Source organism: Macaca nemestrina, chromosome 7 (assembly GCF_043159975.1).
Source record: "Macaca nemestrina isolate mMacNem1 chromosome 7, mMacNem.hap1, whole genome shotgun sequence".
NCBI classification, from domain to species: domain Eukaryota; kingdom Metazoa; phylum Chordata; class Mammalia; order Primates; family Cercopithecidae; genus Macaca; species Macaca nemestrina.
Genome location: NC_092131.1, coordinates 135,106,199 through 135,112,584, shown reverse-complemented (window position 1 = coordinate 135,112,584; position 6,386 = coordinate 135,106,199). Strand labels below are relative to the sequence as shown.

The 6,386-nt window shown below is 50.2% G+C and overlaps 1 pseudogene; it reads right to left on the bottom strand.

Moving 5' to 3' along the window:
* Positions 1-5,728: 5,728 nt before the first annotated feature.
* On the bottom strand, positions 5,729-6,386 carry LOC105488169 (myosin light polypeptide 6-like; annotated as a pseudogene).

The window sequence follows — 6,386 nt, the reverse complement described above, 5'->3', positions numbered from 1 at the left end:
ACTCAAGCTCAGAATGAGAAGCACCTGGCTTGCCCTCGGGCACAGTAGTGAAGGTTTAAATAAAAATGTCTCCAGCCGGGTGCGGTGGCTCACGTCTGTAATCCCAGCACTGTGGGAGGTTGAGGCAGGTGGATCACCTGAGATTGGAAGTTCGAGACCAGCCTGACCAACATGGAGAAACTCTGTCTCTACTAAAAATACAAAAGTAGCTGGGCGTGGTGGCAGGTGCCTGTAATCCCAGCTACTTGGGAGGCTGAGACAGGAGATTCGCTTGAACCCAGGAGGTGGAGGTTGCAGTGAGCCAAGATTGCGCCTCTGCACTCCAGCCTAGGCAACAAGAGAGAAACACCATCCCCCCCCCCCAAAAAAAAAAAGTCTCCAAAGAACCAGTTGTGTAGCCAGATGAATCAAGGGCCACTAAGTGTTTGCTCCAAAGGCCGCAGAGGCTGAGTAGTAGGCCCAGCTATGACAGCCAGAGAAGACAAGAAAGGCATCCAGAGACTTCTGGCTCCACTGGCCTTTCTTTCTTTCTCTCTCTGTCTTTCTCTCTCTCTCTTTTTTTTTTTTTTTTTTTTTTTAAAGAAAGAGACAGGGTCTTGTTCTGTTGCCTGGGCTGGAGTGCAGTGGTAAGATTGCAGCTTACTCCAGCCTTGAAATCCTGGGCTTAAGTGATCCTCCTACCTCAGCCTCCTAAGTAGCTAGGACTACAGGCACACACCACCATGCCTGGCTAATTAAAAAAATTTTTTTTTCTTAGAGAAATGAGGGTGTTGCTATGTTGCCTCAGCTGTTCTTGAACTCCTGGCCTCAAGTGGTCTTCCCACATTTGGCCTCCTATAATGCTAGTATTCCACGTGTGAGCCAGTACATCCCCCCCCGGGACCCTCACTGGCTTTTCCCTTGAGGAAGACTTTGTTTAGGACTATTGTGGTAGGTGTCAAGACTATCACAACAGTGGGGAGACTATATTCAACTCCAAATACAGCACAGACAGCTGAGGGTTTACAGCCAACCAGCAGAATGAAGGGTGGGAGCACGCTGTCAGTGGATGGAAGTTACTAAGAGGAGACATCAAGGGTAGGGGGATTCTTGCTAAATCAATGCAACAGGATTCTTGCTAAAACTGGGCTAGGCAGGCTGAAGACAGGATCCCAGGATGAAGCCTACTCAAAAAGAGGGCTCAGAGGAGCTGGTTTAAGTTCGCTCAAGGAGAGTCTTTGTCACATGCTATGCGATCGTAGAACCGCCCCCCCCCCCCTCCACGTTTACAGGTGAGGAAATAGAAGCTCAGAGAAGCAGTCATTTGCCTGAGGTCTGCTTTAGTCCATCTCACCCCCAGGGGGCCCGGCCCTAAGGTTCTGACCACAGCTGCCCCCTGCCCACAAGCTATAGGTAAAAGGACATGAGCCCCAGCCCTTCCTTTGCTACTGGACTCATTGCTGTGTGACCCTGCTTAAGACCAGTCCATCTCTGGGCCTCTCAACGTGACCCAAAGCCACAAGGGAGTCCTCTGGCCGAGCCATGGGAACACAGGGGAGCTGGGTAGTCCAGGCCTGGGATGGGCAGGGTACTAATTAGTGAGAGCTCCTCTGGAATGTTAAGTACCCAGCCCTGGAATGCAGCTCCTGCTGGCTGCAAATCCCCCTGCCATCAAACAGGCCTTGCCATGGCGATAAAGATCAGGGTGGGCAGGCCCCGGGGGCCCTGCCTTGGGAAGGCCACCAGGCAACACACTTCTCTAGCCTCTCCCCACAATCTCCCTCCATTAAGAGCTCACTCTATCTTAGAGCTTGAGCTTGGCTCAGAGCAAGGCTTGGTGAGTGTGCTAGGGGCCTTCTAAGGTGGCCCCCAGTGATTCCTACCTCCTGTTGTTAATGCCTTTGTGGAATGCCCTCTCCTTCAGTGTGGGCTGGGCCTAGTGAGTGGCTCCTGACAAATAGAATACAGCAAAAGTGATGGCACATCACCTCTGATATTAGGTTACAAAAAGACCATGGCTTTTGTCTTGGGCACTCTGTTGCTGTCTCTGAGTGAAGCCAGCTGTCATGAGCTGCCCAGTGGAGAGGGCCACGTGGCAAGCATATGAGAACAGTCTCCAGCCAACAGCCAGCAAGGCCAGCCAGGCCAGATAGGAACTGAGGCTTACAGACCTACAACCCACAAAAACAGAATCTTGCCAACAACCACATGAGTAGACTTAGAAGAGGATCCATCCCCAGATGAGCCATCAGATGACTGTTGACTTCATTACAGCTTGATTGCAGCCTGAGAGAGACCATGAAGCAGAGGACCCAGCTAGGAACCTATGCCCAGATTCTTGACCCAGGAAACTGTGACATCATAAATATCTGTTGTTTTAAGTTGCTAACTTTTGGGGCAAATGTTATGTAGCAATGATTAACTATTACAGCCCATATCAATCAAGTGCTTACAATGTGCCTGGCCCTCTTCCCATCACTCTTTCCCCTGGCACCCTTAGGAGGTCAGCCCATTTGATAGCCATGGAAAGTGAAGCGGGTGTGGAAGCCCAAGGCCAGGCTCTTTAATTTCAGCGCCCGTGGAACACTCAGGACATCCTGAATTTTGTTTTGTATTGTTTCGAGACAGAGTCTCCCTCTGTCACCCAGGCTGAAGTGCAGTGGCATGATCTCAGCTCTCTGAAATCTCTGCCTCCTGGATTCAAGCAATTCTCCTGCCTTAGCCTCCCAAGTAGCTGGGATCATAGGCATGTGCCACCACACCTGGCTAACTGTCATATTTTTAGTAGAGATGGGATTTCGCCGTGTTGGCCAGGCTGGTCTCAAACTCCTGACCTCAAGTGATTTGCCCACCTCGGCCTCCCGAAGTGCTAGGATTATAGGCATGAGCCTGGCCCTACCTCAGTTTTAACAAGGCATTTTCACCTGTCTGATTTCCTTGAGCTTCATAGTCAGGAATATATTATGAATCCATTGACCAGTTGAGGAAACTGAAGCCCAGAGGGGAGATGGATTGTTCAAAGTCACACAGAGTGTTAGCTGCAAAGTCATGAGACCTGACCCCAGGGTCATGAGTTCTGAGCTCAGGATCTTTACTGCACACCAGGCTGCCTCCCCTGTCCAGCCTGGCTCACACAGAATCCTATGGAATGGGGCTCAGAAGAAGGCAGACATTGGTGATTCTGAGGTCTACCGCCTGGTTTCCTTGGGGCTCAGAACTATGCATGTGCCCTTAAGGAGTGTCCCTTTGCCATCTAAGGCCTGTTTTTTGGGGTCTAAGACCTTAAGCCTGGACCCAGCCCCTACAGGAGCCTAATGGTCTTGGGCTCAAGGGAGCGAGCTCAAGGCTCCTGCTGTTCAGGGTCAGCTCCAAGGTCCTCCATCCTCAGGACACAGCCTCACTGTTCTCAGACATCCCACATGGAGGAGCCGTAAGTCCCTGCCTGGACAAGATGGGCCGAAGGTTTCCCCTGTATGGGGGCCAGGGCACATTTGGTACCCCGTGGTCTCTGTTTCCACTTGGGACCTGGGACTGACAGATTTTGGGGGTTTGGACCCTAGCAAAAAGTGGACAACATAAACAACCTCCCGGGGCACTCACCAGACACAAACACAAACAGATCCGGGTCTGTGCCGAGACTGCCTCGTCCTTCTCAGACTACAGAGAGCCCAGGGAAAGGCAAGATGGCATGGCGCCTGCTGGGGCCTCTGCCTAGACCAGGACGCTCAAGGGAGTCTGACAGGATCCGAATTTCTACAATCCTGCCAACAGAATGCTGCAGAATGAAAGAATCTCCCTCTAAAGAAGGAGGGCACATTCCTTGCTTCAAGGCCAAGGCCCTACTCCCAACAGTCAGGTGGAGAGACCATGGGCTCTCTGAGCTGAGAAAGATCTTAGGGACCATGGGCCACCCTCAGTCTCAGTCAGGACCAAACCTACCAGTTTACACCTAAGGACTGTGGCCGGGGGAGAGGGCCGGATTTGCCCAACATCACAGAGCCTGGAGTGCCAAGTCCAGTATGAGAATGAGGGTTTCTGACTCTCAGCCCAGTGCCCGGGGCTCTAGGCCAGTGGTCCTCAAACTTTGGCTTGCTTTGGAATCATCTGAAGGGCTTGCTCCAACCCAGGGGGCTAGGCCCTATGCCTGGAGTTTCTGATTCTGTAGGTCCGAGTGGGACCTGAGAAGCTGCATTTCTGACAAGGTCCAGGTGGTGCCGATGCTGCTCGTCTAGGAACACACTTGAAGAACCAGTGCCCTGGGCATTCTGTCTTCCAGATCACTCTCCTGATGGCTCCCTAAAGCAGTGCTCCACATCTTTTTTGGCACCAGGGACTGGTTTTGTGGAAGGCAATTTTTCCACATACCAGGGTGGGGAGACGGGGTATGGTTTTGAGATGAAACTGTTCCACCTCAGATCATCAGGTATTAGTTAGTTAGATTCTCATAAAAAGCACGAAACCTAAATCCCTCACACACGCAGTTCACAAGAGGGTTCACGCTCCCGTGAGAAGCTAATGTGTTGGCTGGGCGTGGTAGCTCATGCCTGTAATCCCAGCACTTTCAGAGGCTGAGGCTGGCGTTTCACCTGAGATCGGGAGTTTGAAACCAGCCTGGATAACGTGGCGAAACCTCGTCTGTACTAAAAATACAAAAATTAGCCAGACGTGGTGGCACGTGCCTGTAATCCCAGCTACTAGGGAGGCTTGAGGCAAGAGAATCGCTTGAACCCAGGAGGCAGAGGTTGCAGTGAGCCAAGATTGCACCACTGCACTCCAGCCTGGGTGACAGACTTCATCTCCCCACCTAAAAAAGAGGCGAATGTGGCAGCTGATCTGACAGCAGGGAGTGCTCTAGTGGTAATGTTTGCTGGCCCGCTGCTCACCTCCTGCTGTGGAACCCAGTTCCTAACAGGCTACGGACCAGGATCAGTTCACAGCCTGGAGGTTGGTTACCCCTGCCCTAACGCACAGAGCGAGAACAATTTGCAGAGTACCTGAGTGCCTGCCTAGGTACAAACTCCTTTGAGGGAGTGGGGTGTGTTGAAGAATCATGAAGGGCAGCACCCTGTCTTGTTCATCTTTGCGTTTATTGGCCAAGCAGCTCCCCTATTAGCTGACCTATAAAACCCACAGATGTACATGAAACACCCCAATTGTATAAGAAAACATATTTAGGAAAATTAATTTTTTTGTCATAACCTTACTGAAAGTATTCTGTTGTTGTTGTTCAGGTAAATCAAGTATTATACGGGGGAATATTTTTATTAAGGAAACTTTCAGTAGGATGTCGATGGGAAGTGAAAGAATGGTCTCTGCTGTGAAGTTTTCTGTTTCCATGCTTTGCCACTAGGGGCTGGTTTCAGCCTTCACTTTACCGTCAGTTCTCCCTATCCATGGGTTGAAAATATTTGGAAAACAAAAAAGGATGATTATGTCTGTACTACACATGTAAAAATCTATTTTCTTGTAATTGTTCCATGAATAACACAGTATAACAACTGTATAAAATAACTTTACATTGTATTAGGTATTGTAAGTAATATAGAGATAATTTAAAGTATATGAGAGGATGTGTGTAGGTTATATGCAAATAGTATACCATTTTATATAAGGACCTGAGCAGCTGTGGATTTTGGTATGCATGGGGGTCCAGGAACCAATCCCCCATGGATACTGAAGGGCAACTCTATTTTACCTTTTTGGCACTAAAGCTTCTATTCTTCTTCTTTTTTGTTTTCCGAAGGCCCAGAGAGCAAGTTTATTTGGTGAATGCTGACGGCAAACATCATCCAAGAGAGACAAGATGGGAAAGGTGTTGAGACAAGAGACCCTAGGGAAACTTCAGGCTAGATACAAAATTCACACAGGGAAAGGCATGGAGTCAGGAGACTGGGAGGGTCCTCAGCCATTCAGCACCACGCAGACGAGCTCTTCATAGTTGATACAACCATTGCTGTCCTCGTGCCCTGCCACCAGCATCTCTACTTCTTCCTCTGTCATCTTCTCACCCAGTGTGACAAGAACATGCCGGATTTCAGCACCCATGACAGTGCCATTTCCTTCCTCGTCAAACACCTGAAGTCCTTCGACATAATCCTCATAGGTGCCCTGGTCCTTGTTCTTGGCCACTGTCTGCAGCATGGGCAGAAAGTGCTCAAAGTCCAGCACCTTCACATTCATCTCATCACTCTTGGGGTTCCCCAGGACCTTGAGCACCTTGGTGTTGTTGGATTCTGGCCCAGGGCCCTCATTACGTCCCCACACTGGTGTACAGGATCTTGCCATCACCTGTTCGGTCAAACAGCTGGAACGCCTCCTTGAACTCTGCGGTCTGGTCTTCGGTGAAGTCCCACATCTTGACTGCTCAGCTCTGCGGGACCTTTTCCTGCAGTAATGGCCAGCTTCTA